Source organism: Hyla sarda, chromosome 5 (assembly GCF_029499605.1).
Source record: "Hyla sarda isolate aHylSar1 chromosome 5, aHylSar1.hap1, whole genome shotgun sequence".
Lineage (NCBI taxonomy): Eukaryota > Metazoa > Chordata > Amphibia > Anura > Hylidae > Hyla > Hyla sarda.
In genome coordinates this window covers 369,165,333-369,178,981 of record NC_079193.1, presented here as the reverse complement: position 1 = coordinate 369,178,981, position 13,649 = coordinate 369,165,333, and positions in this window count along the sequence as shown.

The following is a 13,649-nucleotide window of genomic DNA, read 5'->3' as shown; positions in this document are numbered from 1 at the left end:
ACAGTTCTTGGAACAAGAGGACCCCCAACTCTTGATCTCCCCAGTGGACCAATCCAGGGTAGGGGAATGAAGTTGAAGCCAGGGAAGTCCAAGGAGAATTTCCGAGGTGCAATTGGGGAGGACCAAAAGTTCAATCCTCTCATGATGAGATCCGATGCTCATAAGAAGGGGCTCCGTGCGGAAACGTATGGTACAGTCCAATCTTTCATTATTTACACAATTGATGTAGAGGGGTCTGGCGAGACTGGTCACCGGGATGTTGAACCTGTTGACGAGAGAGGCCAAAATAAAATTTCCTGCAGATCCTGAGTCCAAGAAGGCCACTGTAGAGAAGGAGAAGGCAGAGGCAGACATCCGCACAGGCACAGTAAGACGTGGAGAAGCAGAGTAGACATCAAGGACTGTCTCACCATTGTGCGGAGTCAGCGTACGTCTTTCCAGGCGAGGAGGACGGATAGGACAATCTCTCAGGAAGTGTTCGGTACTAGCACAGTACAGGCAGAGGTTCTCCATACGGCGTCGTGTCCTCTCTTGAGGTGTCAGGCGAGACCGGTCGACCTGCATAGCCTCCACGGCGGGAGGCACAGGAACAGATTGCAGGGGACCAGAGGAGAGAGGAGCCGAGGAGAAGAAACGCCTCGTGCGAACAGAGTCCATATCTTGGCGGAGTTCCTGACGCCTTTCGGAAAAACGCATGTCAATGCGAGTGGCTAGGTGAATAAGTTCATGTAGATTAGCAGGAATTTCTCGTGCGGCCAGAACATCTTTAATGTTGCTGGATAGGCCTTTTTTGAAGGTCGCGCAGAGGGCCTCATTATTCCAGGACAATTCTGAAGCAAGAGTACGGAATTGTACGGCATACTCGCCAACGGAAGAATTACCCTGGACCAGGTTCAACAGGGCAGTCTCAGCAGAAGAGGCTCGGGCAGGTTCCTCAAAGACACTTCGGATTTCCGAGAAGAAGGAGTGTACAGAGGCAGTGACGGGGTCATTGCGGTCCCAGAGCGGTGTGGCCCATGACAGGGCTTTTCCGGACAGAAGGCTGACTACGAAAGCCACCTTAGACCTTTCAGTGGGAAACAGGTCCGACATCATCTCCAGATGCAGGGAACATTGGGAAAGAAAGCCACGGCAAAACTTAGAGTCCCCATCAAATTTATCCGGCAAGGATAAGCGTATCCCAGGAGCGTCCACTCGCTGCGGAGGAGGTGCAGGAGCTGGCGGAGGAGATGACTGCTGAAGCTGTGGTAGTAACTGTTGTAGCATAACGGTCAGTTGAGACAGCTGTTGGCCTTGTTGCGCTATCTGTTGTGACTGCTGGGCGACCACCGTGGTGAGGTCAGCGACAACTGGCAGAGGAACTTCAGCGGGATCCATGGCCGGATCTACTGTCACGATGCCGGCTGGCAGGTAGTGGATCCTCTGTGCCAGAGAGGGATTGGCGTGGACCGTGCTAGTGGACCGGTTCTAAGCCACTACTGGTTTTCACCAGAGCCCGCCGCAAAGCGGGATGGTCTTGCTGCGGCGGTAGTGACCAGGTCGTATCCACTAGCAACGGCTCACCTCTCTGGCTGCTGAAGATAGGCGCGGTGCAAGGGAGTAGGCAAAAGCAAGGTCGGACGTAGCAGAAGGTCGGGGCAGGCAGCAAGGATCGTAGTCAGGGGCAACGGCAGAAGGTCTGGAAACACAGGCAAGGAACACACAAGGAACGCTTTCACTGGCACTAAGGCAACAAGATCCGGCAAGGGAGTGCAGGGGAAGTGAGGTGATATAGGGAAGTGCACAGGTGAACACACTAATTGGGACCACTGCGCCAATCAGCGGCGCAGTGGCCCTTTAAATCGCAGAGACCCGGCGCGCGCGCGCCCTAGGGAGCGGGGCCGCGCGCGCCGGGACAGAACAGACGGAGAGCGAGTCAGGTAGGGGAGCCGGGGTGCGCATCGCGAGCGGGCGCTACCCGCATCGCGAATCGCATCCCGGCTGGCAGCGGAATCGCAGCGCCCCGGGTCAGAGGACGTGACCGGAGCGCTGCCGCGGGGAGAGTGAAGCGAGCGCTCCGGGGAGGAGCGGGGACCCGGAGCGCTCGGCGTAACAGTTACCTCTGTGAAGTAGTCATGTGGGTGGTGACCTCTGTGAAGTAGACATGTGGGTAGTGACCTCTGTGAAGTAGTCATGTGGATAGTTACCTCTGTGAAGTAGACATGTGGGTAGTTACCTGTCACGATGCCGGCTGGCAGGAGGTGGATCCTCTGTGCCAGAGAGGGATTGGCGTGGACCGTGCTAGTGGACCGGTTCTAAGTTACTACTGGTGTTCACCAGAGCCCGCCGCAAAGCGGGATGGTCTTGCTGCGGCGGTAGTAACCAGGTCGTATCCACTAGCAACGGCTCAACCTCTCTGACTGCTGAAGATAGGCGCGGTACAAGGGAGTAGACAAGAGCAAGGTCGGACATAGCAGAAGGTCGGGGCTGGCAGCAAGGATCGTAGTCAGGGGCAACGGCAGGAGGTCTGTAACACAGGCTAGGAACACACAAGGGAACGCTTTCACTAGGCACAAGGGCAACAAGATCCGGCGAGGGAGTGCAGGGGAAGTGAGGTATACATAGGGAGTGCACAGGTGAAGACACTAATTGGAACCACTGCGCCAATCAGTGGCGCAGTGGCCCTTTAAATCGCAGAGACTCGGCGCGCGCGCCCTAGGGAGCGGGGCCGCGCGCGCCGGGACAGGACCGAGGGAGAGCGAGTCAGGTACGGAAGCCGGGGTGCGCATCGCGAGCGGGCACCACCCGCATCGCGAATCGCATCCCGGCTGGAGGCGGTATCGCAGCGCACCCGGTCAGTGGATCTGACCGGGGCGCTGCCGTAGCGAGGATGTTGCGAGCGCTCCGGGGAGGAGCGGGGACCCGGAGCGCTCGGCGTAACAGTACCCCCCCCTTGGGTCTCCCCCTCTTCTTAGAGCCTGAGAACCTGAGGACCAGACTTTTATCTAGGATATTGTCCTCAGGTTCCCAGGATCTCTCTTCAGGACCACAGCCCTCCCAGTCCACTAAAAAAAAAGTTTTTCCTCTGACCTTTTTGGAGGCCAGTATCTCCTTTACGGTGAAGATGTCTGAAGAACCGGAGACAGGAGTAGGAGAAATAAGTTTGGGAGAGAAACGGTTGATGATGAGTGGTTTAAGAAGAGAGACATGAAAGGCATTAGGAATACGAAGAGAAGGAGGAAGAAGAAGTTTGTAAGAGACAGGATTAATTTGGCACAAGATTTTGAAAGGACCAAGATAGCGTGGTCCCAATTTGTAGCTGGGAACACGGAAGCGGACATATTTAGCGGAGAGCCATACCTTGTCTCCGGGAGAAAAAATGGGGGGAGCTCTTCTTTTCTTATCAGCAAACTTCTTCATGCGTGATGAAGCCTGTAAGAGAGAATTTTGGGTCTCTTTCCATATGGTGGAAAGATCACGAGTTATTTCATCCACAGCGGGCAAACCAGAGGGCAAGGGAGTAGGGAGGGGGGGAAGAGGGTGACGGCCGTACACCACGAAAAATGGGGATTTGGAAGAAGATTCAGAGACTGTGAAGTTGTACGAGAATTTGGCCCATGGAAGAAGATCTGCCCAGTCATCCTGGCGGGAGGAAACAAAATGCCGTAAATAATCACCCAGGACCTGGTTAATTCTTTCTACTTGCCCATTGGATTGAGGATGATAAGCAGAAGAAAAGTTTAATTTAATCTTGAGTTGTTTACAGAGAGCCCTCCAGAATTTTGACACGAATTGGACGCCTCTATCCGAGAGGATCTGCGTGGGCAACCCGTGAAGACGAAAAATGTGTACAAAAAATTGTTTTGCCAACTGAGGCGCTGAAGGAAGACCAGGAAGAGGAATAAAATGTGCCATCTTGGAAAATCGATCAACGACCACCCAAACAACAGTGTTGCCACGGGATGGGGGTAAGTCAGTAATAAAGTCCATACCAATCAGAGACCAAGGCTGTTCGGGGACAGGCAGAGGATGAAGAAGACCAGCGGGCTTCTGGCGAGGAGTCTTATCCCGGGCACAGACAGTGCAGGCCCGCACAAAATCAACAACATCCGTTTCCAGAGTCGGCCACCAATAGAAACGAGAGATGAGTTGCAAGGATTTCTTGATGCCCGCATGGCCTGCGAGATGGGAGGAGTGACCCCATTTGAGGATTCCGAGGCGTTGGCGTGGAGAGACGAAGGTCTTCCCTGGAGGTGTTTGCCTGATGGAGGCTGGAGAAGTGGAGATCAGGCAGTCAGGAGGAATGATGTGTTGCGGAGAGAGCTCTACTTCCGAGGCATCCGAGGAACGAGAGAGAGCATCGGCCCTAATGTTCTTATCGGCAGGGCGAAAGTGAATTTCAAAATTAAACCGGGCAAAGAACAGAGACCACCTGGCCTGGCGAGGGTTCAGCCGTTGGGCAGACTGGAGATAGGAGAGATTCTTGTGATCGGTGTAAATAATAACTGGAAATTTTGATCCCTCCAGCAGATGCCTCCATTCCTCAAGTGCTAATTTAATGGCCAGTAGCTCTTGATCCCCGATGGAGTAGTTCCTCTCCGCCGGAGAGAAGGTCCTAGAAAAAAACCCACAAGTAACAGCATGCCCAGAAGAATTTTTTTGTAGAAGAACCGCTCCAGCTCCTACTGAGGAGGCATCAACCTCCAATAGGAAGGGTTTAGATGGGTCAGGTCTGGAGAGCACGGGAGCAGAAGAAAAGGCAGACTTGAGCCGTTTAAAGGCGTCTTCCGCTTGAGGAGGCCATGACTTAGGATTGGCATTCTTCTTGGTTAAAGCCACGATAGGAGCCACAATGGTGGAAAAATGTGGAATAAATTGTCTGTAATAATTGGCGAACCCCAAAAACGTTGGATGGCACGGAGTCCGGAGGGGCGTGGCCAATCTAAGACGGCAGAGAGTTTGTCTGGGTCCATTTGTAGTCCCTGGCCAGAGACCAAGTATCCTAGGAAAGGAAGAGATTGACATTCAAACAGACATTTCTCCATTTTGGCATAAAGTTGATTGTCTCGAAGTCTCTGAAGAACCATGCGGACATGCTGGCGGTGTTCTTCTAGGTTGGCAGAAAAAATCAGAATATCGTCCAGATACACAACAACACAGGAATATAAGAGATCACGAAAAATTTCATTAACAAAGTCTTGGAAGACGGCAGGGGCGTTGCACAGGCCAAAGGGCATGACCAGATACTCAAAGTGTCCATCTCTAGTGTTAAATGCCGTTTTCCATTCGTCCCCCTCCCTGATGCGGATGAGATTATAAGCACCTCTTAAGTCCAGTTTGGTAAAGATGTGGGCACCTTGGAGGCGATCAAAGAGTTCAGAGATAAGAGGTAGAGGGTAGCGGTTCTTTACCGTGATTTTATTAAGTCCGCGGTAGTCAATGCAAGGACGTAGGGAGCCATCTTTTTTGGATACAAAGAAAAATCCAGCTCCGGCAGGAGAGGAGGATTTGCGGATAAACCCCTTTTTTAAATTTTCCTGGATGTACTCGGACATAGCAAGAGTCTCTGGGGCGGACAGAGGATAAATTCTGCCCCGGGGTGGAGTAGTGCCCGGGAGGAGGTCAATAGGACAGTCATAAGGCCTGTGAGGAGGTAGAGTCTCAGCTTGTTTCTTGCAAAATACGTCAGCATAGTCCATATAGGCCTTAGGGAGACCGGTTACAGGGGGAACCACAGGGTCACGGCAGGGAGTACTGGGAACCGATTTAAGGCAGTCCTTGAAACAAGAAGTACCCCAGCTCTTGATCTCCCCTGTGGACCAATCCAGGGTTGGGGAATGGCGTTGAAGCCACGGTAGTCCAAGGAGAATTTCGGAAGTGCAATTGGGGAGGACCAAGAACTCAATTTTTTCATGATGAGGTCCGATGCACATTAGAAGGGGCTCCGTGCGGTAACGTATGGTACAGTCCAATCTTTCATTGTTAACACAATTGATGTAGAGGGGTCTGGCGAGACTGGTTACCGGGATGTTGAACCTGTTGATGAGAGAGGCCAAAATAAAGTTTCCTGCAGATCCGGAATCCAAGAAGGCCATAGTAGAGAAGGAGAAGGTAGATGCAGATATCCGCACAGGCACAGTAAGACGTGGAGAAGCAGAGTTGACATCAAGGACTGTCTCACCTTTGTGCGGAGTCAGCGTGCGTCTTTCCAGGCGGGGAGGACGGATAGGACAATCCTTCAGGAAGTGTTCGGTACCGGCACAGTACAGGCAGAGATTCTCCATGCGGCGTCGTGTCCTCTCTTGAGGTGTCAGGCGAGACCGGTCAACTTGCATAGCCTCCACGGCGGGAGGCACAGGGACGGATTGCAGAGGACCAGAGGAGAGAGGAGTCGGGGAGAAAAAACACCTCGTGCGAACAAAGTCCATATCCTGGCGGAGCTCCTGACGCCTTTCGGAAAAACGCATGTCAATGCGAGTGGCAAGATGAATGAGTTCATGTAGATTAGCAGGAATTTCTCGTGCGGCCAGAACATCTTTAATGTTGCTGGATAGGCCTTTTTTAAAGGTCGCGCAGAGGGCCTCATTATTCCAGGATAGTTCAGAAGCAAGAGTACGGAATTGTATGGCGTACTCGCCAACGGAAGAATTACCCTGGACCAGGTTCAGCAGGGCAGTCTCAGCAGAAGAGGCTCGGGCAGGTTCCTCAAAGACACTACGAATTTCCGAGAAGAAGGAGTGTACAGAGGCAGTGACGGGGTCATTGCGGTCCCAGAGCGGTGTGGCCCATGACAGAGCTTTTCCAGACAGAAGGCTGACTACGAAAGCCACCTTAGACCTTTCAGTAGGAAACTGGTCCGACATCATCTCCAAGTGCAGGGAACATTGTGAAAGAAAGCCACGGCAAAACTTAGAGTCCCCATCAAATTTATCCGGCAAGGATAGTCGTAGGCCTGAAGCGGCCACTCGCTGCGGAGGAGGTGCAGGAGCTGGCGGAGGAGATGATTGCTGAAGCTGTGGTAGTAGCTGCTGTAGCATCACGGTCAGTTGAGACAGCTGGTGGCCTTGTTGCGCTATCAGTTGTGACTGCTGGGCGACCACCGTGGTGAGGTCGGCGACAACTGGCAGAGGTACTTCAGCGGGATCCATGGCCGGATCTACTGTCACGATGCCGGCTGGCAGGAGGTGGATCCTCTGTGCCAGAGAGGGATTGGCGTGGACCGTGCTAGTGGACCGGTTCTAAGTTACTACTGGTGTTCACCAGAGCCCGCCGCAAAGTGGGATGGTCTTGCTGCGGCGGTAGTAACCAGGTCGTATCCACTAGCAACGGCTCAACCTCTCTGACTGCTGAAGATAGGCGCGGTACAAGGGAGTAGACAAAAGCAAGGTCGGACGTAGCAGAAGGTCGGGGCAGGCAGCAAGGATCGTAGTCAGGGGCAACGGCAGGAGGTCTGGAACACAGGCTAGGAACACACAAGGGAACGCTTTCACTAGGCACAAGGGCAACAAGATCCGGCGAGGGAGTGCAGGGGAAGTGAGGTATACATAGGGAGTGCACAGGTGAAGACACTAATTGGAACCACTGCGCCAATCAGTGGCGCAGTGGCCCTTTAAATCGCAGAGACCCGGCGCGCGCGCGCCCTAGGGAGCGGGGCCGCGCGCGCCGGGACAGGACCGAGGGAGAGCGAGTCAGGTACGGAAGCCGGGGTGCGCATCGCGAGCGGGCGCCACCCGCATCGCGAATCGCATCCTGGCTGGAGGCGGTATCGCAGCGCACCCGGTCAGTGGATCTGACCGGGGCGCTGCCGTAGCGAGGATGTTGCGAGCGCTCCGGGGAGGAGCGGGGACCCGGAGCGCTCGGCGTAACATTACCTCTGTGAAGTAGTCATGTGGGTGGTGACCTCTGTGAAGTAGACATGTGGGTAGTTACCTCTGTGAAGTAGTCATGTGGGTAGTTACCTCGTCATGTGGATAGTTACCTCTGTGAAGTAGTCATGTTGGAATATATGGGGGGCCATGATAGAAACTAGGAATGAGAAGGGAAGTGATACTTGGGGACAGGAATGAGGAGAGGAACCAGGCTGGGGACCAGGAATGAGATCTGCAGACTTGCCGGGGATCATCAGATGGAGTGATGTTGGGGACAAGGAGTGGAGTCCTGCTGGGCACCAGTAATACAACACATGGTAAATAGTGTACTTTCGTCTCTTCTATCATTATTTGTTTGTGTGCTGCACGTTTGCTGACTTCTATAGAAAATGGGACCAACATTATGTATACTTTGCAAGTAGAGAGTATAGATAAAGCACTCACCGCAGCTAGAGGTTCAGCAACAAACTTGAGCTTTAATTCCAGACTTGAGCAGACAGGCAACCGGTTGCGTGAAACCGGTTGCCACCCCTTTGTCATGCCCCCGCCTCACCTGTTCCATCTATGCTCCCTGTGTGTCTGTCTGCTCTGTTTTACCGGCTCAAGTCTGGAATTAAAGCTCAAGTTTGTTGCTGAACCTCTCTCGGTGGTGAGTGCTTTAGCTATAGTCTCTACTTGCAAAGTTTGTGTCATTATACTGGACTTTCTTGATATGAGCACCACCATCACCCGTGGCAACTATCGAGCAGACAGACACGATCACTAAGCTGTATTACACTGTTCTGTATAGTATATAGCTCTCTAGATGCATTCACAGTAGAGGTACCAGACCGAACTTCTCACAAACACAATTCTGTATACTTTATTCTTTGAGAGGACCACCAACATAAAATGCGGGGGTCGGCTAAGAGAGCTTTCACTGTATAAGCAGTTATATAAATGTCCAGGCCCCTAGTGGTACTAAAAATATTATACTGCATTGAAAGAAAGCCCTCAGTCTGTTTACTATATTGACTGAACTAGCTTTTTCCGTCTGACTATGCTTATTGAGACTATTTTGAGGGTAACAACCTGAGGTTTCCTTGCGGTCTGAATCTCTGTATAGGAGTTAAAAGATAATATCGAGGATTAAAAAACATAGCTGTTTTCTTCCAAAAACTGCGCCACCCCTGTCCTCAGGTTGTGTGTGGTATTACATTCATCTCCATTCACTTTCGTGAAACTGGGCTGCAATATCACACACAAACTGAAAGCAAGAGTGACACTGTTTCTGGAATTACCCCTTTAAAACCATGGAAATCGACTATGATCCCTTTTTAGTTTAGCTCCAAGTCAGATGGCTTTGTAACCCAGGAATTCACAGCATTCCTTTGTGTGAAAAAACAAATGATTGTTCATGATAAAATCTTATCCCAGCATAGAGAATATCGTCTTGTAGATCCCCTTAACCATAACGATCGATATGTACAGTAAATCGGAATTTACTTTGGGTTAATGTCGTACAATATTCTCCTCTGCCCGTAATGCTGCGGAGTTCCCTCAGTTTTCCAATCTATGAAGTTTTCCTCCCAGGCAGGTACATATTAATTATTCAGTCTTCATCGTGACTGTTCCCATTGCAAATTCATATAGATCTCAACAAAAACTATATATAGAAGACTATTTGTCACACTTCTTAAAGGGGTACTCCGGTGCTTACACAAAGGATAGGGGATAAGATGCCTGATCGCGGGAGTCCCGCAGCTGGGGACGCCCGTGATCATGCACGCTGCACCTCGTTTGTAATCAGTCCCCGGAGCGTGTTCGCTCCGGGTCGTATTAAGGTCCTGGCTGGTCCTTAAGGGGTTAATATTAATAAAATGGTTACCGAGGGCTTGTGGGGGAGTGTTTTGAATAAAAGTTTTATAAACATGTTGTGTTTAAAAAAAAAAATTTCCTTTACAGACTTAGTAGTGGAAGTCGTCTTATGGACAGGGTACATTACTAATCCAGGGCTTAGTGTTAGCCCCAAAAACAGCTAGCGCTAACCTCCAATTATTACTCCAGTACCAACCGACAGAGGGGTGCTGGGAAGAGCCCGGAGTGTCAAAAATGGTGCTCTTGGGCCTAGGTGGTAACAGGCTGGCATTATTTAGGCTGAGGAGGGCCAGTAACAATGGTCCTCGCCCACCCTGATAACGTCATGCTGTTGCTGCTTTTTTGGTATCATGCTGAGAATGAAAATAGGGGAAACCCCCACACATTTTTGTATAAATAATTAAATATAAAAAAATAAAAAATAAAACACAAATAGGGTTCCCCCTATTTTCATTCTCAGCCAAATACCAACCAAGCAGCAACAGCCTGATGTTACCAGGGTGGGGGAGGACCATTGTTACTGGCCCCCCCAGCCTAAATAACGCCAGCCTGTTACTGCCTAGGCCCAGGAGCAACATATTTGACGCTCTGGGCCTGTTGGTACCGGCTCTTCCCGACACCCCTGTGGCGGTGGGTACCGATGTAATAATTGGGGTTAGCAATAGCTATTTTTGGGGCTAATGCTAAGCCCGGCTTAGTAATGGACTCCGTCTATAAGATAGCTTCCACTACTAATCCTGTAAAGTAAATTAAAAAAACATAACACGTTTGAAAAAAAAAATGTAAAAAAAAAACTCCCCCAACAAGCCCTCGTTAACACAGAAAATATGAAATATATTATATTAAATATAACACAGAAAATATGTTAATACATTTATTGTCACCCACTCGCACATCTCCTGCCGCACGACTACAACTCCCAGCATGCCATTGCAGTAAGAACATGCTGGAAGTTGTAGTCGTGTGGCTCGGGCAGGAGATGTGCAGCTTGTCACCCGCCCCGCCGCAGGGCTACAACTCCCAGCATGTCCTCACTGTCAGGGCCTGCTGGAAGTTGTAGTCATGCAGCAGGGGCAGGTGACAAGCCACCACCGCAGGACTACGACTCCCAGCATGTTCTTATTGTAGTCCTGCTGCACGGGTGGGTGCGCAAAAAGTCGCACAAAAAGTCGCATAAAAAGTCGCACAAAAAGTCACAAATGTGACATTTTGTGGGACTTTTTAAAAATGCTGTCAAAAGCAAGTTTGTAAGTCTGACCTGGTTTACACTTGCGACTTTTTGAAGGGGGTTTGCAACTTTTCTTTTCTTACGTGCGACTTTCGCACTGATAAATTCCAGACCACTGCAAATGGAAAACTGAAAATTGCTTAGGTAGGGCTGACTGGTATTTTTTGCTTACCCACAAAAGTCACACAAAAAGTTGCTTACGCGCACGTGCAACTTTTGTAAGCAAAATAAAGACCTCTAAATCCCTTGATAAATCTCCTTCATTGTGAATTCAAGTAGAGAAAAAAAAACAGACATGGTCGCACATCCACAACATGCACCTTGATCTAAGGCTTCTCAGTAACATTCATTAACCCCTTAAGGACCAAGGACGTACTGGTATGTCCTTGGTCCTGCTCTCCTGACATAACGCGAAGTTACACAATAACCCCGCGTCATATCACGGCGGGCCCGGCGTCATAGTGACGCCGGGACCTGCCTCTAATAGCGCGCAGCGCCGATCGCGGCGCCGCGCGCTATTAACCCTTTAGCCGAGCGGCTAAAAGCGAAAGCTCAGTCGGGTTGTTTGGGATAGCCGCGGCGAAATTGCGGCATCCCGAACAGCTTACAGGACAGCGGGAGGGCCCATACCTGCCTCCTCGCTGTCCGATCGCCGAATGACTGCTCAGTGCCTGAGATCCAGGCAGAATCGTCGATCACTGGTTTCCTATGAGAAACCAGTGATCAATGATGAAGATCAGTGTGTGCAGTGTTATAGGTCCCTATGGGACCTATAACACTGCAAAAAAAAAGTGAAAAAAAAAGTGAATAAAGATCATTTAACTCCTCCCCTATTAAAAGTTTGAATCACCCCCCTTTTCCAATAAAAAAAAACACAGTGTAAATAAAAATAAACGTATATGGCATCACTGCGTGTGGAAATGTCCGAATTATAAAAATATATAATTAATTAAACCGCTCGGTCAATGGCGTGCGCGCAAAAAAATTCCAAAGTCAAAAATAGTGCATTTTTGGTCGCTTTTTATATAATTTAAAAATGAATAAAAAGCGATCAATAAGTCCTATCAATACAAATGGTACAGTTAAAAACTTCAGATCACGGCGCAAAAAAATGAGCCCTCATACCACCCCATACACGGAAAAATAAAAAAGTTATAGGGGTCAGAAGATGACATTTTTAAACGTATAAATTTTCCTGCATGTAGTTATGATTTTTTCCAGAAGTCCGACAAAATCAAACCTATATAAGTAGGGTATCATTTTAATTGTATGGACCTACAGAATAATGATAAGGTGTCATTTTTACCGAAAAATGTACTACGTAGAAACGGAAGACCCCAAAAGTTACAAAACAGTGTTTTTTTTTCAATTTTGTCGCACAATGATTTTTTTTCCGTTTCACCGTAGATTTTTGGGCAAAATGACTGATGTCATTACAAAGTAGAATTGGTGGTGCAAAAAATAAGCCATCATATGAATTTTTAGGTGCAAAATTGAAAGAGTTATGATTTTTTAAAGGCAAGGAGCAAAAAACGAAAATGCAAAAACGGAAAAAACCCCGGTCCTTAAGGGGTTAAACTAACAGGTCGTTATTGTACTTAATGATCATGGAATGCAAGCCTGATAGCCCCCTGTAAGTAGTGGATCCCTAACATCCCTAACAGAAAACGGTGCCAAACTGAGCAGAGACCACCATCACTGCAACACCAGTGCTCACAGGTGTTGGCAGTCTCCCAGTCTTTGACTGGGAGCACATGGTAAGTGAGCTTTTACACCTGCTCATACTGGTGCTACGCTGTGCTGTGTCCATTTCTGCTGCAGCGCCGTGTCTGTGGGGAGGCGTGGCCCAGGGTCTGGTTCATGTAGCATCGGGGCTGCTCTGCCAGTGGGTCGCTCCCCCTATGGGCATTGGTGTTGTGGTGGGGGTGGTCGTCGCTCGGTGCAGCGCCATTTTATGCTAGGGATGTTAGGGACCCGCTACTGAAATTGTGGCGTCCCGAACAGCTTACAGGACACCGGGAGGGCCCTTACCTGCCTCCTCGGTGTCTGATCGACGAATGACTGCTCCGTGCCTGAGATCCAGGCAGGAGCAGTCAAGCGCCGATAACACTGATCACAGGTGTGTTAATACACGACAGTGATCAGCATGAGAGATCAGTGTGTGCAGTGTTATAGGTCCCTATGGGACCTATAACACTGCAAAAAAAAAGTTTAAAAAAAGTGTTAATGAAGGTCATTTAACCCCTTCCCTAATAAAAGTTTGAACCACCTCCCTTTTCCCATAAAAAAAAATAAAACAGTGTTAAAAAAAATAAAAATATACATATGTGGTATCGCCACGTGCATAAATGTCCGAACTATAAAAATATATTGTTAATTAAACCGCACGGTCAATGGCGTACACGTAAAAAAATTCCAAAGTCAAAAACAGCGTATTTTGGTCACTTTTTATACCATTAAAAAATGAATAAAAAGTGATAAAAAGTCAGATCAAAACAAAAATGGTACCAATAAAAACTTCAGATCATGGCTTAAAAAATGAGCCCTCATACCGCCCTGTACGTGGAAAAATAAAAAAGTTATAGGGGTCAGAAGATGACATTTTTAAACGTATAAATTTTCCTGCATGTAGTTATGATTTTTTCCAGAAGTGCGACAAAATCAAACCTATATAAGTAGGGGATCATTTTAATTGTATGGACCTACAGAATAATGAT